At 42.0% G+C, this 26168-nt stretch overlaps 1 long non-coding RNA gene across 3 annotated transcripts in view; it reads right to left on the reverse strand.

The window, feature by feature from the left end:
• LOC121033577 (uncharacterized) overlaps positions 1-26168 on the reverse strand; it is a 262598-nt gene that overhangs the window by 32948 nt on the left and 203482 nt on the right. For 2 of the 3 annotated variants that reach the window (XR_005792003.1, XR_005792004.1), the window contains 2 exons: positions 5283-5414; positions 2528-2726 (listed from right to left, as the gene is read on the reverse strand). This is a non-coding gene — a long non-coding RNA (uncharacterized LOC121033577). The remainder of the gene's footprint in view (positions 1-2527; positions 2727-5282; positions 5415-26168) is intronic. The other variant, XR_005792005.1, reaches the window with a different exon arrangement.

Here is a 26168-nt window from a genome sequence, read left to right on the forward strand (position 1 = left end):
CCTGCCATGGCAAAGGGTGAAAACAACCTAGATGTTCATAATTTGGGGTCTGATTAAATAAATCATGACAGCTGCATAAAATCCAGTAGCATGAGGTTATTTTTTAAATTTTTTTAATGTTTATTTTTGAGAGAGGGAGAGAGACAGAGCGTGAGTGGGGGAGGGGCAGAGAGAGAGGGAAACATAGAATCTGAAGCAGGCTCCAGGCTCTGAGCTGTCAGCACAGAGCCCGATTCAGGGCCTGAACTCACGGACCGTGAGGTCATGACCTGAGCCGAAGTGGGATACCCAACCACCTGAGCCGCCTAGGCACCCCATGCATGAAGTTATTTTTTAGAATAAGACTGTGTTACATGTATTCAAATGAATCTCACTCCAGTATATAATACCCAGTGGAAAAACAAAAAACAAGGGGCTGATCAGGCATCAAGCAAGGCACTTCCTGTCTTTAAGTGGCTTCTGAAAATACATACACATTACTAGACTGTGATCTATTAAAAAAACAGCCCAGGAATTGATTCTCTCCCCCTACTCCCTTTCTTTCATCTGTGGAAATGAACAAGATTCTAAGTGGGACAGTGGGAGGAGAAGAGATAATGCAATCAAGAATTCATACTCAATTACAGATTGTCCCACAGAATTAACTATGGTCAACAAAAATACTCCATGTAACACTTCGGTCAGAGTTTGTACCAGCACACTGTTCTTTTGATCAACAAATAAAACCTTACTTTTACTTCTTCTGGGTATACGCACAACTGTGGTGGTGGTGGTGGAGCCACGGGCAGGGGTCAAGGGGAATGTCAGGCTGGAAGACTGTATGTCTCCTGGAACACGGAGGCTCGGCCCTCCAAATACAAGAGTCTGACATCAGGGAATCAAGTGGTTCCATTTAACAAAAGCCTGATGCTAAAGGAGGGCAAAATGAATAGTGTGGACGTTTTTATAGATGCTGTAAGATTCTGCCGTACTGTGGATGTAGACTGCGTTACAATTATTCCTGTCTTGGCTAGCGTCGTTTTGAATTTTGTGCTAGCAAAACATCCTAAAATTTGGTATCTGTCATGTACCAAAAAGCTTGAGTCCACTGGGTAAAATCATCATCCTAGCTTTCAACACTAACGCTTTTAGACATTTGACCTATTCTAAATTAATCCTGAATCTAACTGTACATATCCATGGAAATAAGCTGAATTTAGGGAGGAAAAAAAATGTCTTACGGGCACAAGGGCAGGACCTGACCACATAATACCCAGAAGTAATTTGCAAGTGCACCAAGTTAATGTCCAGAGCTCTGTAGTCTGCTGTGAAGGAACCAAGAAAAGAAATATACTGTGCCCATCTCACTATATGCCATTTCATAAAACACAGCTGTAAATGCTATAAAGAGTTATGGGCCAAAACGGCATGGTCAGTTCCACCTATGCACTTTGAAGTTGGAGAGCTGGGCTCTGTAGATGTGTCGAGGAGAGGCAGTAACCGAGGACCCGGCCTCCGCCTTGGCCTGACAAGGCTCTTCCCAGGCCCGTTGGGATGCCAGCTGCATCTGCCTGCTCTTCAGCAGCAAGCCGCAGGGGAAGTTCCTCATTCTATACACATCCCAGGTGCTAATGACCTCACTCTTTCTGATTAGTGACTTTCATTTCCAAGTTTCAGGGGACATATGGAATTCCTCCTGCTTTAACTCCTTTAAACAACAGTTCCTGCCTGAGGCTCCTGGGTGGCTCAGTCAGTTGAGCATCCAACTTCGGCTCAGGTCATGATCTCGCAGTTCGTGAGTTCGAAGGTCACGATCTTGCGGTTCGCGAGTTCGAGCCCCACGTCGGGCTCTGTGCTGACAGCTGGAACCTGGAGCTGCTTCCGATTCTGTGTCTCCCTCTCTCTCTGCCCCTCCCCTGCATGCACTCTGTCTTCCAAAAGTAAATAAACATCAAAAAAGAAAAAACAGTTCCTGCCCTAGTGGACTCCAGCATCCAGCAGGAGCCTAACACCACTCATTTGTCTGTTTGTACCTCCCTCCTTCTAACAGATTCCTCATTCTCATTATATAGTCCTCAATTCACTCTCTGGACCAATTTCTGTTCAAGTCCTTAGCTAGAAGATTCAACTGGCCGCCTCGCAGAAGTCCAGTTCTTATCTCTTCTGAGGTTAGGTGTGATCTAAACTAGGAAATGTCAGGGCCTTTGTCTGGGTGACTTTAAGGTCATACACACTTGAGTCTTCCTGTGTAGATGATCTTTTTTTTTTTAATTTTTTTTTTTTACATTTATTTATTTTTGAGAGACAGAGAGAGAGCACAAGTGGCAGGGGGGGCAGAAGGAGAAGGAGGCACAGAATCCGAAGCAGGCTCCAGGATCTGAGCTGTCAGCGCAGAGCCTGACACGGAGCTCAAAGCCACAAACTACGAGATCATGACCTGAGCCAAAGTCAGACACTCAACCGACCGAGCCACCCAGGCGCCCCTAGATGATCTTTTTATATTTGTTCAACACTGTAGGCCATACAAGGACATGAAATACCATCATACCTTGAGCTTCTCCTTTGCTGTTTAAGCTTTAAACTTGTGATCATCCTCATATCTCAGCCCAAACGGTTTACGAAGACAAACTTCAAACACAAAAGGGGACTTTAGATGACTCCTTCTGATGAAGTTCCCTGGAAAGCAGTCTCTGAGACAAAGACTAGCCTGTGGGGTGTTTATTACAGACTGCTTTTGGAATCAGCACCTGTGGAAGGGAAAGGAAGGAACAAGATTGGACAATGGGAGAGGCTGGGCTGTGATGCAGTCCCAGCAAAGGGTTCAGTCAATTCAACCTGGTGGGAACTCAGGAACTGGAAGAGCCCTGAGAGTTGTTCTGACTTGGGGCAAGTGGACAGAGCCTTCACACTCCTGCCCCTGTTAGTCACCGAAGAGGACAGACCGCTGGGGGAAGAAGTCCTTGATTACCAAAGGGAAGGCTGGGCAGCAGTATGGCGTCTAAAATGGGACCATTTGGGACCCTTCCCTTTTCCTCATCTATTTCATCTGTTTCCTGCCTCTGTTGCTTTGTCTCTTCTGGTTACAGACTTTCACACGTGCCTCTGCACCCGTCATGTCTGGCAAGTCTCCGCCAACCCCTCTCCCACATACATCCTGCCTATGGCTTCTTGGACCTTGGCACCCTGGCACAGTGGCTTTGCTCACAATCTCAGCTTTGCCATCCTGGGATTCTTTTCCTTTCTTGGGACCTCAGAATACCCCCCTGTTAAAAGGGAAATTAGGTTGTGGGTTTTGTGGATCATCTAATTCAGAGTGTGCAAGGTAAAATACCTCCTCCACTGAGAAAACAATTCTTTCAGTCATTGAAAATAGGTTACTTCTTTCACTAAATTCGGGGGTTAGACAGAGTAAGGAAGGCAGGAAAAGATCCCTTATAGATTTTTAAGGTTCTTGGTACATAGCTCACACCAAGAGACTTACAATTTGGGGGTTCTGAATATCAAATATTCCAAGAGTGAAGCATAATTTTGGAACAATCCTGAAAATCTGAAAGATAAATTAGAGAGGATGATTAACCAAGGAGAGAGAATTTACTCTAAGCCCAGGCAAAGAAAACCTCCAGAAACGTATCTTTTCTTTTGAAAGGTCACCTGCTACTCTCTGTTACTACTTATCCTCAAATTTACTAAGATAGGTTCAATGTTTCAGCAAATATAATCATCTAGGAAAATGATATGGCCAACAGCTAGTTATGCAGCACCCCATGCACTAGTTAGAAAGGGGTATAAACTTGCCTCTGTTGGATTCAACACGGCATCAGTCTAGAAGTCAGAGATGAACTACTATTATTAAGACTTAATTGTAAATCCAGGAGAAAGCTACTCATATTAAAATGCAATAAACTGGAGGCATTTTGTGTAATAGCAAACACTTTACAGGCAGCAGTAGCATTGAACTATCAGGGCAAGTCCAAGAACTCATGATCATGGTGATAATCTTAAATCATCCAAAAAAAAAAAAATCATGATTTTTATTCATGCTGTTTAACAGAGAAAAAAAAACCAGAATGTTTTGTTTTCAATCCCTATTTGGATGGGTTAAAAGAAAAGAAAATTTAAAACAAGACACAGAGACAACTCTTCAAGGACAACTGGAAAACTGAATTGTGGGTACAGGCTAGGTGAAATATCCTGGGGTGTGAGCCAAAATGTGTGCCAGTTACTAGATGGACAAAGGTCTACTGCTCCCAAAGGAGAGCACTTCTCACTCTGAAGCCAGAAAGGCTGTGGCATCCAGTCCTGCTGCAGGTAAAATGAAAGAGAGCTCACATGTGACTGCCTGGTCCTTGAGCTCTATTCAGAAACGCCCTCTTGCAGTAACACAGGAGTGTCCAGACAGCCCCCAAGTTGACCAGGCACTGACAAAGAAGACGAGAACCACGGACGGTCGTGCACTTGCTGGACAGGAATCAGTAGCCACATCTAGATCATGAAGCAGGCTTCTCAAACTACCTGAAATTTTGGGGGGAAATGGTGTGACCAGGGATGAGAAGGATCCCCCTATTTACAAACCCCATTCCTCATTCTCAAATTTACTCTCCGCTCAGATGCTTTTCCAAGGTCTCCTGGGCCATTGTGCTACCTCAGCAAGGAGAACGGCCCTGGGAAATTAGGGTTACTGTGATTCTGCAAAGGTACTATTTGAATTGCTTTAATCTGCACTGATTTTCCAGCACTAACAAATGCCTCTCCAGAGTACACATCTACACTGGCAACGACAGGCTCCCAAGCCAAAAAAGGTATTGTTCCTCTTATTCACAGGACGACTTTCTATTACCCTTTTGAATCGACACTCTGTTTGCAATCCCCACTGCCACAATCACAGTTCAGGCCACTACCGGCTTTTGTTGGAATCAATGCTCAGCCTCCATCCCTGGTGAAAATTCTTTATGGGTTTCCCAATGCCTTCTAAATAAAACCCAAACTCACTTATAGGACATGAGAGGCTTTCCCTTGAGTCTGTGTTATAACTGTGCACTTACTTACATGTTGGTTTCACCATTTACTTGTGAATATCTTTGGAAAAATGGCCATGCCTTTATTCCTTTTAATCTTAATGCCCTAGCTCCTGAAACACTGAGCAGCAGCCTGAATTCATGCCCACAGAACAAATGGCAATCAGTCCAAGGTTCTCTGAATACGTGGGCAAGGTGCTGAGCCTTAGGGTATAACATGGTACATTTTAGCCTCCAGAGAGACAGCAAGTGACAACCTCACTGTAAAATGCCATGGCATTTACCTACCTTACAGGCTTCTTGCAAGGACGTAATGGGATCATGCGTGTAAAGGTCCTAGGTCACTGCTGGCACATGGTATTTATTCAGTCACTGTATATATAGTCCGTTTGTTTCCTTCTCTTGGCCTCAGTTTATAATCTGTAAAATTAAAAAATTAAACTAGGTGATTGCTAATGTCCCTTCTATCTCATAATGAGAGATTTTAGCACACGATTATCAGTCATTGACAGGGAAAAGAATGAAAATCAGTCAAGATAGAGAAAAGTTGGACAACGCAACAAAGTTTATATAAATACTGTGAGGAGGTACGTAACCTGAGTGCCATATGCAGAATCCCACACCCAACGCCTGCAGAGAATACATTCAAGTGCGTGTGAAAAACATACCAAAACCAACCCTATGTTGGGTTAAAAATAGTATTATACACAGCAACAGAAACTGAAAGAAATATGGCCACATGCAGCAAGATAGATGAGTCCTTTAGACATTAACCTAATGAAAAAAAAAAAAAAAAAAAACCAGAGGGATGCCTGAGTGGCTCAGTCGGTTAAGCATCCTGAGCATCCGACTGGCTCAGGTCATGATCTCACGGTTTGTGAGTTCGAGCCCCGCATCGGGCTCTGTGCTTACAGCTCAAAGCCAGGAGCCTGCTTCGGATTCTGTGTCTCCCTCTCTCTCGGCCTCTCCCCCACTTGCACTCTGTTTCTCCCTCTTTCAAAAATAAACATTAAAAAAAATTTTTTTAAGCTAGATATTTACATAAAGCTAAAAACAAACAAACAAACAAAACAGGCAAAAATAGGTCCAATGGCATCAGAGGTCAGGATCGTGGTTACTGGGAAAAGTGGGCAATGAGGAAGGTTTCTGGGATTCTATTTCTTTTTTTTTTTTTTTTTTTTTAATTTTTTTTTTCAACGTTTATTTATTTTTGGGACAGAGAGAGACAGAGCATGAACGGGGGAGGGGCAGAGAGAGAGGGAGACACAGAATCGGAAACAGGCTCCAGGCTCTGAGCCATCAGCCCAGAGCCCGACGCGGGGCTCGAACTCCCGGACCGCGAGATCGTGACCTGGCCGAAGTCGGACGCTTAACCGACTGCGCCACCCAGGCGCCCCAACTGGGGTTCTATTTCTTGATCTGGATAGTGGTTAAATGGATATGTTCACTTTGCGTTAATTCAAGGGGTACACTGATGATGATGCCATCAGTAGAAGTTTATCAATGACACCAAAAAGAAAAAAAAAAAGTGTGGCTAACATGCCCAGCTAGAAAGTGGTGAACCTGAGATTTGAATCAGGTGCACAGGGCCTCACCCTCCTCCAGGTGTCTACAAGGGCCTTTGCGTGAACAGCAAGCTCCGCTGTTTGTACCTCAGCCCTGTACATTTTCTGAAAGCTCTTCTCAGCTTCTCAGGCTCTCCTCCACTACTATAGAAGGCCCCTGTCTCAAGGAGAAAGAAGGCATCAGTTTGGGATTCATGTCCCTATGCCCTCTTTCCATTCAGGGTTTTGTCTCTTTATGACTTCTCTGAAAAATAACGGACTTGGCGACTGCCTGTTCTTTACGGCCAACAAATTATTTTGTCAATATATCATCTAGTCCGAAGGTTCCTGCAACAAGGAATTCTACCATCACAAGAAGTGACACGAAAACTTACTCCATCTTTTCGCCAAGAGTTATTTCATTTATTTTATACATTATTCAACAAATACTCATTGGACACCCTGTGCAACAGAGGCACAATTCTAGGATAGATGCAGTGTTGAGTAACTTATGGTATTTGCATCAACAAAATTAAACTAATAATGCGTCTTCCTCGCTAAGATTAGATAATGTACCACACAGCTTAATGTTTGGTAGACAGGAAATGTGAAATATATTTTAGTCATTACTTGTGTGTCTTTTATAACTTAGACATCTTCATCAGTGTCCCCAGTTCAAGAGGAGAAAACTGGACTCCATTTTAATCATCTGCTGTACCTTAGCACAATATAAAAGGAAAGAGAGGAAAGAGGAAGGTATTTTTAATTTGGACCATTTGGAGTACATAAATGGTCAAAGCAATAAGACATCCTAATTCTACTCATAACAAACGATCCGGCCAAAAGCCTGTGAAGACCCTTGTCCCTACCTCCCTGCCACTCTGCAGAAATCACGGAAGGCTGAGCTATGTCTCTGGCTTCATCAGGTACTGTAGGGCCACTTAAAGAAGACAAATTGGGAAACCCAGAGGGGTTGTCCCTCCAGAACCTCCGGTTGTGAATTACATAAACATGTTGCTCTACAGGGGCGATTCCCTGACTCGCCTTTATTAGATCACGTCTTTCACTCCTGGGTTACCTCAACCTCTACTGCTTGCACTTTCTTAGCAGCTAGCCTGACCCCAGGGCACCTTTGTTTTATGTTAAAAAATAACTTTGCAAAGCTGGAGTGTGTGGCCATGTAAACTCCAGGATTATCACTGCTAGAATTCAAAAGGGCTTTCCTGGCCTGCCTGCGTGGCCTGCTGTTACATGACGAGAACACAGTGCTGGGCTGGGGCTTCCCTTCTAGAAGCCGCCGCGTGTCCCCATGAGGAAACGTGTCAGAACAGAGGTTTTGCAGGCTAAAAATACACGACCAGATTTCAAAATAGCAGTCAGAAAGCATTCCACAGCAACCTATTTTGTCCACTTGGTTCCCCTAGGAAAAGAACATTCATGCCTGTGATTCGTCCCTCATTGAATTTGGATCAAATTTCTGAGCTCTGAAATATACTACTAGCATAATAAGGTTAAAGAGACACCTTGAGGATTATCTACCAGACATTAGCGAGCAGCTTTCCAAAATTATATACTGCAAGTGCTCTAGACAGAACCGCAAATTTGCATTCATTTCCTCTATATTTGTAAATGGTCTCTGTTCAACCAACATCCATTACTCAACACATCACGGAGCCAAAAAGACATAATTATGGTCTGCTGCTTCTCCAGAGAAAGATTTCCCTTGAAAGCCAAAACAACAACAAGAAAACACTAAAAAAGGAAGACCGAAAGAGTTCAAATTCTTTTAGATCACATAAAATCTGAGAATATTCTCTGCTGTCATTACAAGTGATACATTGCTGTGCTAAAAATATGTTTGGGATGATGAATGTTACTCGTCATGATCTGATTCAAGAGGATCACGTTCAGGGTGTCCAACACCGCGAGACTATACAGAGTCCCAGGGTGGATCTGAGATTCTGGGAGGTTAACTGAGGCAAACAGCCAGAGGACAAGGCCAGTGGGGTCCCCTACTTCTGTAAGCCCTCTGACCCCAAAGACTGGGCCCTGAGAGTGCTGCATCCCTGACATCTGTACGATGCTCAGCTCAGGGCCCGTAATGCATGGGTTTTGAACAAAGAATTAATGAATGGCAGATATTATAATAGATTATAATATCTAAAGCAGAGTTTATCAGGGGAGGGAACACATCACTGTTTTCACTTACATTATACACAAGAGTGTCTGAATACAATAACACTACCTCTGAGACTGCTGATGCCGGACGTGGGTTTTTATCCCCTACCCCAAGCAGTTCTGTGATACCAGCTGGATGTCCTACAAATGAACTCAATTCTGACACTGTCCTAGAGACAGCATCAAATCCCACAGGTTAAAGTCTTGGTCCTACAGGATTGCCCCTCCCCACCTGAGACGCTAATTTCAAGTTCAGGCTATCACCTGTGCTTCTGAGCAAAGGACCACAGATCAGAGGTTACCATGACCCTCTCCTCAGGTTTGATTGCTTTGCTAGAGTGGCTCACAGAACTTAGGAAAATAGTTTACTTACAAGATTTGTTATAAAAGGAAAAAACAAAGAAGAGGCAAATGAAGAAATTCATGGGACAAGGTATGTAGGACGGGACATGGGGCTTCATGCTTTCTGAAGCGAAACTCTCCCTACATCTCCACATTTGCCAAGGAAGTTCCCCAAACCCAATCTTTGGGGTTTTTATGGAGCCCTCCTTAAGTAGGCAGGCATTGATCAAATCATTGGCCATTGGTGAGTGAACTCAGTCTCCAGCCTCTCTCCTCTCCCTTGAGGTCAGAGATGGGGCTGAAAGTTTCAACCTTCCAAACACATGGATGGTTTCACTAGTAACCAGCCCCCATTCTTAAGTTACCTAAGTAGGGGCTTTCCAAAAGTCGCCTCATTAACATAACAAAGACACCTTGCCTGCTCTTAGCACTTAGGGAATTCTAAGAGCTCTGTGCTGGGAAGTGGGAGGAAGACCAAGTATATATTTCTTATTATAAATCACCGTATCATAGTCGCTCTTAACATTTGGCTGGATAACTCTTTGTTGTAGGGGGCTCCCCTGTGTGTTGTAGGATGTTTCGTAGAACCCCTGGACTGTGCCCACCTACACCAATCAGAAATGAAAATCAAAAATGTCTCCAGATATTGTCAAATGCCCCTTAGGGGGCAAACTCACCCTCAGTTGAGAACCTCTGGATATAAAGGAACAGGGTAGAATATCTAGGGAGATCCTCAGACAGGTTTGACAGCATGAACTTTCCCAAGGTGGTTAAGGTTTGGGGACAAACTCTTGTCTCCAAAAAAGACTTGAGAAGTATATTAGTACCCTACCTATTAATTGAAAGTGGTCTAACCCAAAGTGGCTTAAGCAATAAAAGATAACCTATTAGAATAGTACCTAAAAGTGCAGAGATAGCTAACTTCAGGTAGAGTGGGATCTAGGAGCTCAAACACTATGATCAGAACTCTGTTCCTCTCCCTTCTCTCTCTGCCCCTCTGCCTCTCACGCTCTGTCTCTCTCTCTCTGTCTCTGTCTCCCTGTCAAAAATAAATAAACACTAAAAAAATTAAAAAATTTTAAAAAGGGGGGGCGCCTGGGTGGCTCAGTCGGTTAAGCGTCCGACTTCAGTTCAGGTCATGATCTCGCAGTCCATGAGTTCGAGCCCCGCATCAGGCTCTGTGCTGACAGCTCAGAGCCTGGAGCCTGCTTTGGATTCTGTGACTTCTTCTCTTTCTGCCCCTCCACCTCTCATGCTCTCTCAAAAATAAATAAACATTTAAAAAAAAAAAAGAACTCCGTTCCTCTCCATTGCTGGACTCCTCTTTCCTGATGGCAAAGTGCTCACCCCTCCAGTTCTACATCTTACCAGCTTAGAAACCAACCCTGATAGGAAGAGAGCTTCTCTTTCTCAATAGTTCTAGAAAGGAAAAAAAAAAAAAAAAGATGCTCCCAGTTGATGCTTTTTGGACCAATTAGGTCACGTGTCCATCTGTAACTAATCAGAGTTAGGAAATTTAGGAGTTGTGGAACATGCCAAGTGGTTGGGTCTGAGTCGTGCCACTCCTAGATCAGGGAGCAAGGAATAGGCCAGTCCCACCCCAAGTACCTGGATTTTCCTTGGGAGGCATATGGTTACCTAAAGAAACTCAACATGATGATACCCTAAGGGGTTATAGTAGGTACTGGGCAGGTAAAACAGTGTAAGTTAGTGGCCTAAATCTGGAAACACTAAGATACCAAATCAGAAACCAAAGCAAGGGCTCCTGTGCCAGTGTAAATACAGAGCCCCAGTGATGGCCTCAGGGTATGAGCTGCTCAGTTAGGGTACTACTTATAACTATATTTTCTCTGAAACTTTCTTTCCTAGATCTGTGAGTACTTATTAAACATGAAGAGATTTATGCATTCAAATAGCAATATTTAATCTTTCCCCCTGCCTGGCCCTGTTTGTGTACCTTTGCTTTCCTTCTTGCCCTTTCTAGAGATCCCCTCCAGTAAATTCAGACTTGGAACAGCTCCCTCCAGCTGGATGACAGACACTTTCTATTTTGTGCTGCTCACAGATACTGAATTATGGGTCATGGAGTGGGATCGCCTAACTGCCAACACCAGGTTGAGGACAGAGAAGGGAGACTTGTAATATCTTGCCCTGGTAGCATCTGGAGGAGATTTCCTCTTGCCCTAGCTGGTGAGCATTTCACATCCAGAAACAGAATGATGACCTCTGATAACGCATAGAAATTGTGGTCTCCCTGACATGACCACAGGTGCTGTTTTTGTTTGCTTCAATGCTAATCCCTTTCATAAATCTTACTGAGCATTTCTCTACAGACTATAAAGTCACATCAATCTCAGACGACATGTTATGTGGAATATGAGAAATCCAGCAACTGTCCTTTATAAACTTTTAGCTTTTTAATTTTTTTTTAATGTTTATTTTTGAGAGAGAGAGAGAGAGACAGAGCATGAGCAGGGGAGGGGCAGAGAGAGAGGGGAACACAAAATCCAAAGCAGGCTCCAGGCTCTGAGCTGTCAGCATAGAGCCTGATGCTGGGCTCGAATTCACGAACCATGAGATCATGACCTGAGCCAAAGTCAGACACTTAACCGACTGAGCCACCCAGGTGCCCCAAATTTCCCCAAATTTTAATCTCATTATGTGACAACAAGCTGCAGGAATTCACCTGGAAATGTGAGGAGTCTGGGCTGTTCTCATAAATTTAAGGCAGTTATTCATTAAATGGAAGTTCTTTGAGGACAGCAAATTTGTTTGCTGAGGGCATCTGAAGTCTGTGGAGGGACAGGGCTTGTGCTGACAGCAGTCCGGATCAATGGCTGCCCATCGAAGGGTTTGGCCCACTCTGAAGACTAGAATCTTGGATCCCCAGTGTTTACCAATATCAATATCTGTGATAAGACTTGGAAAAGATTCTTTAAATGCATGCATTCCTAAGAGGATAAAAGTAGACTTTTTAATTTATAAGAATAAGGACGGACATTCAGTGGATTCTAAGACGAGCCCAGGTTTCTCCTTTATTAGGGACCTGTTAACAACTCTGAACTTCTGTGATAATTGCCTCGTTTGGATTCTTCTATTTTGCAAGTTTGCTAATGTTCTTTGACATATCAAGTAAAGCCTTGTCCTGCTCTCTTCTCTATGAAGGCATTACATGGCAGTGAACTGCAAAGACTTCAGACTTGTAGAGTCACACAAACCTAGTTTGGAATCTTTGTTTTTGCCTCTTGCAATTTTGTGACCTGGAGCTCATTTCACATCTATTTTCTTATCTCTGATCTGTGGGCACACCTATTTGATAGCATTGTGCTGAGATTTACTTAAGAGGCACATGTAACGTTTGGCACAGAGTAGGAGTTCATGGTGGCTATTGTATTATTTTAGGGTCTTTGCTTACTATTTGAAAATAATCCTTGGCCTCTGTGTCTGCAAGCACATAACATTCTTTTTCAGGTAATCTTTACAGAGGATTTGTCTCTCTACCACTCATGGTAAGCTCCTGGCCACCTTCTTTATTTGTTAACTAAGGAAAAAACTGGGGTCTCCCTCCTTGGTCTGTGGCCACGTCCAACAGTGCAGTATCCCCCATGCCCAGGATCGCTGCTAACTTTGGCCAATATAGTGTTGCTGTCTGAGTAACACCTCCACGCATCCCACAAGAAGAGCATGCCAGGGATGTGGCAATCATGCCATACCTGATACGGTATCAGTTGTGTAATTGTTTAATGTGATGCTAACAATCGTTATATACACACATATCTCACGGGGTCAAATGCCATTTGCCTACCAAGTAAACAGAATCCACTAGTTAAAGGGATTCTAGTTAAACAATCCCTAGTTAAAGAGACCCAGACAAAGCTATGATTCTTTAGGGGTCGTGTGCATATCTTCATTACGCATGCTTGGAATTTTTAGCATCTGATTACGTGGCTTGGTTTCATGGGTGATCACCCTCATCTTTCATGTGTATATTCAACTCTAAGCTTAGTCCTCAGGGTTTTCTGTTCTGTTACAGACCTCATCTTAGGAAATTTCTAAGCAATCAACTTCTTTAACAAACATATATTGAGCACTCCCTATGGGTAAGACTCTATGCTACGTGCCGAGGATACTTATATAAGTGAACCACTGCTGGAATGCAACACAGAATACACTAGTTTATATAATAAATGCGTTGCCTCTCATGTCTGATGCTAACACTGCCATACCTAGATAAAGGCAGGGGGCATGTCCAGACAGGCATGACCTTACGTGCACAAGATTCCCCTCATGGCCAGAGAGCTAGCTGAGCAAATGGGAGAGAATGTGCTAAGGGATTCAGTTGCTAAAGGAGTCAGGAAGGACGATAGCACAGGGGTCAAAGGGTTGATTACATATTTCTTGGTTCATCTAGATCTTAGTTTCAAGGTTGTCACAAATGATTCTTCATACGTGAAAGAGATTTATGACCACTGCATTCATGATCACTACTGGATAATTCTCTGACAGGCACAGGAGACAGAGACTGAGTTCGGAAAATAACCTGACTTTGCCCTTTACCAGCCATTCCTTTCCTACCCTTTGATTTCACACCAGCATTGTCTTTGATATTGTGATGGTTATTCTTGTTGTTGCTTTTCTTTTTGTTAAGGAGTAAGAATTTGTCTTCTGCTTTCTTGCTTTGAAATGACAACTCCTTGTAGTGTATTTAATAAGGGCTAAGTTAAATTAATGCAGGAATTGGGACAAGGAGAATTTTTTTGGAAAGTACATGTTTGGGAATCCTTAGGTAAGCTAAGGATGTAAGAAACCCTGAGACTACCCCAGAGAAAGACATGCTCCTTATATTGACCACAGTTGAAACTCTACCAGGACTGTTTTTATAAACAGCATAAATCTCAGATAACACAATTAAGGGTTCAAAGCTGTTTGTCATTGTATTTGATGGAGACATACAACCTTCTGCTTCTAATCAGAATTTAAGAAGCAGGTACCAACAGGATTTACAGAAAGCAAGACATTATCCTGGACACCAACACAGTCTGTCTCTTTTATATCCAGTCCAGAACGGAAACAGATGTGGCATCACTCTGCTTCTGTTCAACTCCAGTGCCCTCTATGTGTTACTCTTGACCCCAAATTTTGTCACACTCTCAACTAAAGTCCAAAAGGTGAGCTTTGAACTGGTCATCATCAAAAATCTTCATTATTTCGGGGGGCACCTGGGTGGCTCAGTTGCTTAAGTGTCTGAGTCTTGATTTTGACCCAGGTCATGATCTTACAGTTTGTGAGAACGAGACCCACGTCAGGCAATGTGCTGACAGTGCAGAACCTGCTTGGGATTCTCTTTCTCTCCCTCTCTCTCTGCCCCTCCCCTGCTCACACATTCTCATTCTCATTCTCTCTCTCTCTCTCTCTCTCTCAAAATAAATAAATAAGGGGCGCCTGGGTGGCGCAGTCGGTTAAGCGTCCGACTTCAGCCAGGTCACGATCTCGCGGTCCGGGAGTTCGAGCCCCGCGTGGGGCTCTGGGCTGATGGCTCAGAGCCTGGAGCCTGTTTCCGATTCTGTGTCTCCCTCTCTCTCTGCCCCTCCCCCGTTCATGCTCTGTCTCTCTCTGTCCCAAAAAATAAATAAACGTTGAAAAAAAAAATAAATAAATAAGCATTTAAAAATCTTTATTATTTTTATTATTTTTGTCTGGGCTTTCCCAGAAACAGATTTTGTTTGGGTTCCCTAAGATAAGAACTTGAGTGTGGAAAGCTTATTTAGGAAATGAGGGGAATACCAATAGGAAGTAGGGAAGTGATGGAGGGAGAGAAGGCAACCAATAGAAGTGTTACAGAGCCAGCTACCACAGTGGGCAACCTAAGCTTAATCCTCTGGAGACACTATGGGAAATGTTGTAAAATTCACACCAAAGAATTTTCTCACATTAAGTGCTATGGGTTGAATTATGTACCCCAAACAGATATGTTGAAGTTCTAACCCCCAGTACCTCAGAATGTAAACTTATTTAGAAATAGGGTCATTGTAGATGGGATTAATTCAGTAAAGATGTGTTCACCCTGAATAAAGTAGGCCCTGAATCCAACATGATTGATGTCATTATAAGAAGATGATATGAATTGGGGCACCTAGGTAGCTAAGTCAGCTGAGCATCTGTCTCTGGATTTCAGCTCAGGTCATGATCCCAGGGTCGTGGGATAGAGCCCCAGTGTCAGACTCCATGAGGAGCATGGAGCTTGCTTAAGATTCTCTCTCTCTCTCTGCCCCACTTGCTGTCTCTTTCTCTCAGAAGAAGAAGGAGGAGGAGGAGGAGGAGGAGGAGGAGGAGGGGAAGGAGAAGGAGAAGGAGAAGGAGAAGGAGAAGGAGAAGAAGAAGGAGGAGGAGGAGGAGGAGGAGGAGGAGGAGGAGGAGGAGGAGAAAGGAAGAAAGAGAGGAAGGAAGGAGGGGGGAGGAGGAGGAGGAGATGTGAAGCTAAGAGGGAAGAATGTCATGTAAAGATGAAGACAGAGATGGACTCATACAGCTACAAGCCAAGGAACACCAAGGATTAATGGTGACAGCAGAAGCTAGGATAAGGCAAGGAAAGGTTCTACCCAGAGTCTCAGAGAGAGCACGGTCATGGTAACACCCTGATTTTGGACTTCTAGCCTCCAGAAATGTGAAAGAATAAATTTCTGTTGTTTTAGGGCCAGTTTTCATACTTTGATAGGGAAGTCCTAAGAAACGAATACACTGAAGGACGTGGGATATTTATACACTACCATCAGTCACTGGTTGAGGACTGGTTGAGGACTGCTCAACCAGTGACTGATGAGAGTTCAGCCCACAGCACTTCTTGATCTTCACACACAGGCTGAGCAGCTTTTTGAGGTTCCAGAACAATCCTCAGGCATAGAGATCCAGTTACTGGCAGCTGGAAGTCCACCAAGTCCCCAGGCAAGTGGCAGAAAAAGATAGAGAGATTTGAAGCCTGAGAAGGACTCAATGCATTCTCACTGGTTTGAAGACAGAGGGGGCACTTGCCCCTAGAAATAATGAATGGCCCCCACTGACAGCCAACAAGAAACCAGGCTCTACCAACAACCTGCATGGACTTGGAAGTGGATTCCTACCCCCAAGCTTCCAGATTAATGCCAGTTAGCCTGGACTTTGGCCTTTTGAGACCTATTATGGCCGTCAAGTTCTGATGTGGTTTGTAATACACCATAGATATCTGAAACAAGGACTTTTATGCCTTTTGGTTACAATTGAAATACTTCTCCAGATTGGTTATGTTGTATACATTATCTCTAACCTCACAAAAACATTGAAAAGTGGCTCCTGTATAATTAGCCCCATTTTGCCAATGAAAAAATTGAGTTTCACATAGGTCAAGCAACTCATATATATTTACCACCACTGTCCCCATTATTTTTACTCCTGCCTTTTAATGATAAAACAATACTCAAACCTCTACTTTTAGCAAATCATTTCCCAATTTGTGCCAAGTAAAAGAACTCTGGTGTGGTCGCTGACATGGGCTGGGCTTCTTGCCCCAGGGGAAGGGAAGTGTCACTGTTGTATGGCTTAGATGGGCACATGACCAAAAGCATGTTGACCTCTCCAGGAAATCAGTGGGAAGCAGATGCCCTACAGGGAAGCAAGGGTCCACCTACCGCTCACCATATGTCAAGCGGTGACAGGTCAGCATTTGTCTAAGAGGTAGGCATTCTGAGAGTTGTCACCTGGGAGCATATGGCAATTGGGATAGAAAAAAAAAAAAAAACAAACCCCCTAACATGTCAGGTGTTAAACACCAGTTGCCAAAAATATATATTGTTTATGACAGCTTTTAATTTCTGGAGAATCATGGAGAGGCATATTCCCCAGGCAACTTTGTGGAACTACAATTATACTCAATAAGCTGCAACAACTAAATACAGCAAAATGGCCAGCCCTACAGTAGTAGGATTGTTCCATGCTCCTAAAAATATGGCCCCAAATAATTACCTAGGCCATCATATATTATCATCCAGACAAATAGAAAAGCAGACAAATGATTAGAACAGACACTTCAAAAAAGTAGGTATCCAAGTGGCAAACAGATATATGAAAAGGTGCTCAATTTCATTAGGCATCAGGGAAATACAAACTGAAACTCCATAGAGACACCATTGACAATCCAACAAAATGGCTAAAATGAGAAAGACCAACAATATCAATTGTTGACCTGGGATGGGGACCGACTGGAAATTTCAAATATTGCTGCTGGAAGGAGTATAAATTAGTACTTTAGGAAAATGTTTTAGCACTATTTACTAAAGTTGAATGTCCCCTGACTATATGACCTAACAATTCCACTGTCAAGTATACCCAACAGACATGTGTGTACATGTTCCCAAATGACATATAAACGAGCGTTCAGACATTATGATGTGGTGCTTGAAAATCAACACTCCACATATGAGACCCAGTAGACAGCTTCTTGGTTCCTATCAGGTTGTAACACATGCTCTCTATTTGTAGCGTACTGAGTTATCCAGCCATGAGTTAGGCAGGTAGGGATTAGAATAATGGCTGTACCATTTTATTAGCTATGTGGCTTTGGATACTTATGCATCAGTTTACCTGTCTTTAAAATGTAGGCCAGAGCAATACCTATTTCATTAGATTGTAGTAAGAACTCATGATGCTAATGTAAATATAGCAGTTAGAACAGTGCTTAGCACATAGTAAATGCTCCATAAATTAGATGCCATGTATCAAGCCATCTCTCTTTCCCTATTTATACAGCTGTATGCTCAGGTATGTTTCAGACATACTCAAGCAGGTTCAGCTAAAGGTGAACTTCAGATGAGCACTTCAGTCAACGGACAGGTAAGCATCCAGTGATATCGTAAAAATCAAATCTGTTAATTGATAAATGTTGACATTAATAGGTGACAGAGGAATAACTTTATAAGGATGAATTTATTTATGAGCATATATCTTGCTAATATTTTTTATAAGATTGGAATGTTGATAACATGCTTCATTAAGCATATGTGATTTTGAACTCAATAGCGTACCTAAAATACTTACATTAATTGTATGCACATATAAACATTTGTTTCATCAAGATTTTCTTTTGTTTTCAGCACTACTAATTTAACCGAAGGTTTACAAGTTTGAAGGAGTACAGAAGTTGTAGGATAACCTTGAGGTCTTAAGTTCAGATGTCAGATCACAGAAATGATATAAAAGTTTGTGGCAAGGAAAATGGATACATAGCACTAAAGAAATAGGAGAAAAATTGGAAGCAAAAATGAAGGAGTAATATACTTGGATAAACCCAACAGAAACACTAAATATCAATGATCAAGCTACAATAATGTGGAAAACATAACTTTTTTTTTTTTTTGCTTGCTTCAACTATAAACCCGGCATGTCTCATTCTCTCTGATAAAACATGCCTCTAATATTCATTTTCTAGCTCTTGAGTCCTTCCAGTGACTACCAACAGTGGCAGGGACAGACTTTTGATAGAATCCATTTGTACCTTCCAAGATAATGTTAATATTTTGCTCTTTCAGGAATGCCAGCATTGAAAAAAGAAAGTCCCTGAATGACAGCTATGCAGCAGCCTCAGGAACAAGTCCTAGAGGGAGAAAGAGGACACAGGGCTCAGCACAGACTTCTCCAGAGAAAATGGAGTCAATAGGTTAGCTGAGATGCTAGGGTATGTGGAGAAGAGCTTTACATCAAGGGCAGAGACTGGGGTGGGGAGAGAGGGAAGCACAGGACTAATGACAGCAAAAGATTAAGCAACAGAAAAGATGGAGAAATTATTAAAACACCAAGGGAAAAATAACTAAAAGAAAAAAGCAATCATATTACACAAGTTGAGTTGGCTCAGCTGGGAGTAATATTTGCATAGATATAATAATGAAAGCACAGTACTGATTTAATACATTATGACAAGACTATGTCGTACTAGGAGAGTCAAGGAGGAAGGAAGAGTGTGACAGGGACAAAGAGAGGACATGAATGTGTCAGTCTGGTTTAGGATATGTGGGTAAGAAAACAAAACTTTCTCTTAGCAGAAAATCAAAAGGTAGCAGTATAATTATATTACATATGGAGGTACTATCCAAAGAAAATCCAAGAGTTTATAGCGGCTATATTCAGAGGTAAGAATGGCAGGATTTGAGGGAATCTTTTTCATTATTAGATTTGCAGTATTATTTCATTTCGAATCTATGTATCTATACTATTCTGACATTAAAAAAAAACACTAAATGAACAAGGGGTTAATCTTTGGACTCAGTCTTGATTCTGAAAAGAACAACATGGCTAGTAGTGTTTATAATAAAATAATGCATAAATTAAATGTATTAATATATTGTAAATAACTATTTGGTTCCACTCAGTGGCTTACATGATACTCATAAAAGCATGGTCACCAGCCTGGTCCCCAATTAGTCAAAGTATGCCAGAATTAAGATACAAGAAAAAGGTACACCATGATTAGACTGCTATCATTTTTATTTAGGGACCAATGCTAAATTCAGTATTTAAGAATATAATAGCACTTAGTAATATAATTTGACAGGATTGTTGCATTATGTTTGTTTTTCCAGAGTAGCCTCTTAGCTCTTCACCATTCTTAACAATTTTGACTTCATTTGAATATCCTATGAGATAGTCAATCCCCCTGGCTCTCTCCCCCAGTCACCCTAAGGATAGATAGAATCTATTTTATCTATTTCACTTGCAGCCTGTTGGCACACCTGCTGACACTCCCTTGACCAAATGGGGCCAAATAAGGTCCTTCAGGAACACACCTCCTTCTGCTCACCGCTGTGTCCAGGGAGTATGAGCAAGAACATGAATGAGAAAGTAATGAAAACTTGCTTTTGTTTGTCTCATTGCTTGTGTGCTCACATGGTGAAAGAAACAGAACCTAGGGGCACCTGGGTGGCTCAGTTAAGGTCCGATTTTGGCTCAGGTCATGATCTCACAGTTCACGACTTCGAGCCCCTCGACAGGCTCTGTGCTGACAGCTCAGAGCCTGGATCCTGCTTCAGATTCCGTGTCTCCCTCCCTCTCTCTCTCTCTCTCCCCTTCCCCTCTGCTTGTGCTCTCTTTCTCTCTCAAAAATAAACATTAAGGAAGGAAGGAAGGAAGGAAGGAAGGAAGGAAGGAAGGAAGGAAGGAAGGAAGGAAAAGAAAGAGAGAAAGAAAGAAAGAAAGAAAGAAAGAAAGAAAGAAAGAAACCTATGTTCAGTTAAAACCAGGCATTTAGCTGATACCCAGACTAAAATGGCAGTATTCAGGATCAGCAAGGAAAAAAATCAGGAAAAAAAAACTGCAGAGTGTGAGAAAAAATATACAAGGAGGAAAGTAAGATAATCATGAGCCTAGAGCATGTATTGTTTTAGCTCCCTAGTACATATCTATTCTTCACGAAACCCAGCTCCAGGGCAGGATCTGATGGGTTCAACGAATCATAGAAATCCCAACTCCTTTGTCAAAGGTCATTTTCTAGATTAAACCAACTAAATTTTTTTCTCTTTTTTTCCCTTTTTTTTTTTTTTTGTTTAATTTCAGATTTACTGAGGTATAACGGACAAATAAAACGGTAAGATATTTAACACGTACCTTGTGGTGATTTGATATACATATACATTAGGGAAGAATTTCTCCCACCTAGTTAATTAACACAACCATCACCTCATATATTTCCCTTCTTTTTTCCCTCTTGGTAAGAATATTTAAGTTCTGCTCTCTTAACAAATTTCAATTATACAATATAGTGTTATTAAGTACAGTCACAAGGTTTTACATTAGATTCTCAGGCCTTATTCATCTTATAGCTGCAAGTCTGTACTCTTTTACTAATCTCTCCCTATTTCCCAAGCCCTGGCAACCACTTCCCTTCTCCCTGTTTCTGAGCTTGACTGTTTGGTTTTGTTTTGTTTTTTCTTTTTTAGATTTCACATATAAGTGATACCACGTGGTATTTGTCTTTGTCTGTCTGGCTTATTTCACTCAGCATAGTGTCCTTAAGGTCCATCCATGTTGTTACAAACGGCAGGATTTCCTTCTTTCTCATGGCTGAATATTCCATTGTGTATATATACCACGTTTTCTTTACCATCCATCCTTTGATGGACTCCCAGGGTGTTTTCCTATACTGGCTATAGCCAACTAGGTATGTATTTACCATAAACAAAAGATTTGCTCTAGGCCAGTCCAGTGTGCATAGTACTCAGAAAATTTGCTCAGTAATTATGGAAAACTACAGTCTCCTGGCTTCCATCTTGTGACCATGAGGCATCAGAAAGCTAACCTAAGAAAGCAAAGTGTAGAGAAGCACAAAATAAGAAAGTAGAACCCTCCACAAACCATGTCTGAGAGTTGCCTCACCTCTAAACTTTTTGGTCGTGTGACCCAATAAATCCCTTCTACTGTTGAAGACAGTTTGACTCCCATATTCTTTTACTTGCAACAGAAGCTTCTAACTGACACAGTACCTAATGGACAAGATGCATGGAGAAGCCAAAGAGGGATAGAGTATCAGGCACCAAGACAGAGAAATGAATGCATCTGAAAATAATTCCATTCAAACTGAGTCCAGAAGACAAAGAAAAAACTCAGTGCTGGAAACTAGAAGATAATTGCTTAATTACAGTTTGGGGACAGCACTTGTAAAAGGGGAACGTTTCACCCCAGTGGGACTGCACTGAAGGAAATTACTCATTGTTCTCATACTGGTTAAAGCTAAAATCCCTTGTCTAAGGATTATTGTTCTCTGCAATGGCTCCATAATATTCTGTTAACTTGCTTATAGATTTTTTTTAAAAGGCATGTTTTCTCTGTGAGCTTTAGAGGAAATGAATAAGGACATGGAGAAGAAGAAGAGTTGGCAGTTTAATGAAAGAAACTTAGAGCGTATATTTTCATATACATGATGGATCTGGCAGAATCTTATATTTGCCACAGTTACTTTGTTATTTTATTTTTAAATGTTTTATTTATTTTTGAGAGAGAAAAAGCATGAGCAGGGGAGGCGTAGGAAGAGGGGGGACAGAGGATCCTAAGCAGGCACCACAGTGATAGCAGAGAGCATAATGCAGGGCTTGAAGCCATAAACACTGAGATCATGACCTGAGCTGAAGTCAGATGCTTAAATGACTGAGCCAGGCAGGTGCCCCTGTAACAGTTATTTTAAATGTTGAAGGTTGAACTTTTAGATAAAATAATATAACAGAAATTTCTGCTGTATGGTACTGAGCAATCTCCCTACTCCAGCCTTCTTTCTGTCCAGGGAGACATTGGGTCAAATCGTGGATTGGGCCTTTGAAACCTTCCTTCCCTCAGCCCTAGTCTCCCTCGCTTAGCTCTGTAAGGATTCCACTTGCTGGCAAATGAAATTATTCTGTGGTAAGAGGACTCTTGATTTGTGTATTAAAGTTACACCTCCACAGGTTGCTTTTAACGCTCAAGTCACTACTAAATTACCCATCTCCTCTTAGATTTCTGAGTCAATGACCACAGAAAGAATATAGCTCTTAAATTCACCCAAACACACATGTTCAGAACTCATGGAATATTACGTGGTTGTTTACAAAAGACAAAAACCAGATTCTAGAGAGACTAGACCCGAGGGGTACACGAAAGGTCAAAGAACTTAAGGAACGACTGCATTTCACTAAGTCTAAGATGCACTCTTTTTCTCATTTTTGATCTCAGGAATTGAGCTGTATCTGACCACTGGCTACTGTTATGATGTAGTTCTAACTGTCTGCATGCATGTGACTCTCGTCATAGATGTTCACATCGTTGGCACTTCAGCTAATATGTGAATTGTTGGCCCTTCATGTGCTGAGTTTAAGTGCCCTTTAAAATGTCCTCCTGGTTGTGTTAGTTTGCTAAGGCTACCATAACAAAGCACCATCCCAGGGTTTTTCTTCTGTGTGTCCTAATCTCGTCTTATAAAGACACCAGTCAGATTGGAGTAAGACCCATCCTAAGGGCCTCATTTTATCTTAATCACCTCTTTTTTTTCTATTTATTTTTTTTAAACTTACATCTAAGTTAGTTAGCATATAGTGCAATGATTTCAGGAGTAGATTCCTTAATGCCCCTTACCCGTTGAGCCCATCCCCGCCTCCCACAACCCCTCCAGCAACCCTCTGTTTGTTCTCCATATTTATGAGTCTCTTCTGTTTTGTCCCCCTCCCTGTTTTTATATTATTTTTGCTTCCCTTCCCTTATGTTCATCTGGTGTGTGTCTTAAAGTCCTCATATGAGTGAGGTCATATATTTGTCTTTCTCTAATTTCGCTTAGCATAATACCCTCCAGTTCCATCCACCTAGTTGCAAACGGCAAGATTTCATTCTTTTTGCCTTAACCGCCTCTTTTAAGGCTCGATCTCCAAATGTAGTCACCTTCTGAGGTACCGAGGGTGAGGGCTTCAACGCGTGAGTTTTGAGGGACCCATAATTCCCACAACACTGGGATGAAAAATTCTAAGATGTTAAAGCTCTATGCATGATTTGTGAGTTTTTCTTCCCTAGGGATAGATAAAATCATGAGATATGTTCGGATGAGTGGCATCTGTGCAGATTATTTACTTATTCCTTCCAGCATCCAACCCACCCTCATGTACTCTCTGATGCTTGTGGTAGGGTAGGAACCACAGACACCACATCTCCCTGCCCCGTGGCTTCCTGGTGAGCTCTGCCACTGGGAGACCCAACAGGGAAACTGGAAGGTGGGAAAGGTGGATAAAGGACTTATTTTCTGTGTCAGTATTAATCCAATATCAGAGGACAGCTGTAGGTAGCCTCAGCCTCAAGATTCTTTAGGCAGTTCCAGAACCAGCCACAGAGCAGGTGCCTAGAGAAAAGACCACCCACGCTCACATCAGCCATATGGTAGTGCCCAGAGGTTCAAGCACCAGCCACAAAGGGCCAAGCCCCCAGGTTTGGTGAACCCATCTGTTTTTATTCTCTACCACGGCAGCTGCTTACTGCAGTTTCCATATCGTGGGAACCTCAGCAGCCCCTTTTTATACTTTCACCCTTCCAGCAGTTCCTGTATTAAATTGCTTCAATCAGAAATACCTGGTATGGTTCATCTTTCCCTATATAGACCCTGATTAACATAATGCCTTAGATTCGATGAGATAAAGTAACTCGAAAATATTTAAGTACACCTAGGGGCGACTGCACGGCTCAGTTAGTTAAGCATCTGACTTTTGATTTTGGCTCAGGTCACGATCTCACAGTTCATGAGTTCAAGCCCTGCATGGGGCCGGGTGGTGGCAGTGGGGATCCTGCTTGGGATTCTCTTCCTCTCTCTCTCTCTGTTCCTCTCCCACTTGTGTGCTCTCTCTCTCTCTCTCTCTCTCTCTCAATCAAAACTAAATAAATAAATTTTTAAAAAAGTTTAAAAAGAAAATACTTAAGTACATCTAAATGTTCTGTTTATTTGTATGGTTTCTATAAACCACTTTACGTAGCTATTTTACCTCAATTATCCACTTCTTCAATTTGGAGTTTTAAAGTGTATTTTTCTGGGGGCGCCTGGGTGGCTCAGTCAGTTGAGCGTCTGACTTAGGCTCAAGTCATGATCTCACCGCCTGTGAGTTCAAGCCCCTTGTTGGGCTCTATGCTGACAGCTCAGAGCCTGGAGCCTGCTTCAGACTCTGTGTCACCCTCTCTCTCTGCCCCACCCCCACCCCTTGTGCTCTGTCTCTCTCTCTCAAAAATAAACATTAAAAATAAAAATAATAACAAAGTGTATTTTCTGTATACTTTTCAGTCTTTACAGATTCACGCTAACAGATTAATTGGCTTTATATTGTATTTGTAGCTTCTGACTCCCACACATACTCAAAACTTTATCTATAAAAGGTAACCATACACAAAAGAATATATACACAGGTTTGCTAAGGGCAAAATGCACCTATGTTTTGTAACTGTCTGTTGAAGGTACATTTTGATAGGAATGGGCGAGATAATTTTGAAAATGTTTGTGACAAAATATTTTAATGCATGTAAATTGTCCTGGATAAATTCATATGTCACTGAGGATAAGAGAAGTTCCTAGATTTGGTATTTCTCTCTCAGAAACTTCTTAACATGTGAGTTCTGGCTTTTTCTTTTTTCACTAGAAATGTCTAAATTTTATGTCTAGTACAAACAAGGCCACTATACATCTCTATGACCTAAAATAATCCACTCTACAACTCTGACCTCAGTCATCCCATGAGATAAACAAGGGGTTGGACAAGATCAGTGATCCTGATCTTTAAATACCAAAGACACATTTCTCACCTGTCTCTCATAAACCCAATATTTAAACAATGTTTCTGCACCAACAAGACTGCATTTAAGTTTGGACTTCCCAATATCTATCATTTTTATTAATTTTTTTAAAAATTTCATTTATTTTGAGAGAGAGAAAGAAAGAAAGAGAGCGAGCAGGTAAGGGGCAGAGAGAGAGAGGGGGAGAGACAGCCCCAAGCAGGCTCCACACTGACATCGTAGAGCCTGACACAGGGCTCAAACTCATAAACCATGAGATCATGACCTGAGCTGATATCAAGAGTCAGACACTTAACTGACTGAGCCACCCAGGCTCCCCCCAATATCTATTAATCACAGACATATATAACTTTCAATTGGATATTTTGATTTTCAAATTTCTTTTTCTAAATTTACTTCAACTTTTTAAAAATGTGGAACATCATTTGGTAGCCCCCATTATTATGCTCATGAACCTCTATAGGTGTTTCAGATTCAGGGCCACTGGTCTCAGTAGTCTTTTTGCGTTTATAGCCTAACCTCGGCACTCTGAGGTGAATTCCAAATGTGTGCCAAACATTCCCTTAACCAGAATCTTCATCCAAATGTACGTAATGAGAACTGAAATAGAGTGGAACGAAATGGAATACGTTTGGTTCCTACAGGCTTACTTTATCAATCACTCTGTTAGAAAATAAAGCTGTTTTTAATCCCATATTCAATCATGCTTATAAAGACCAAGTTTTGAGACTATATATTCAAAAATCACAGAGTTGAAAGGAGTCTCAGCTAATCAGTCCAACTGGATCCTTTGTTTCCAGTGGTCCTG

Source organism: Herpailurus yagouaroundi, unplaced genomic scaffold (genome assembly GCF_014898765.1).
Source record: "Herpailurus yagouaroundi ecotype Mexico unplaced genomic scaffold, PumYag 159, whole genome shotgun sequence".
NCBI classification, from domain to species: Eukaryota; Metazoa; Chordata; class Mammalia; order Carnivora; family Felidae; genus Herpailurus; species Herpailurus yagouaroundi.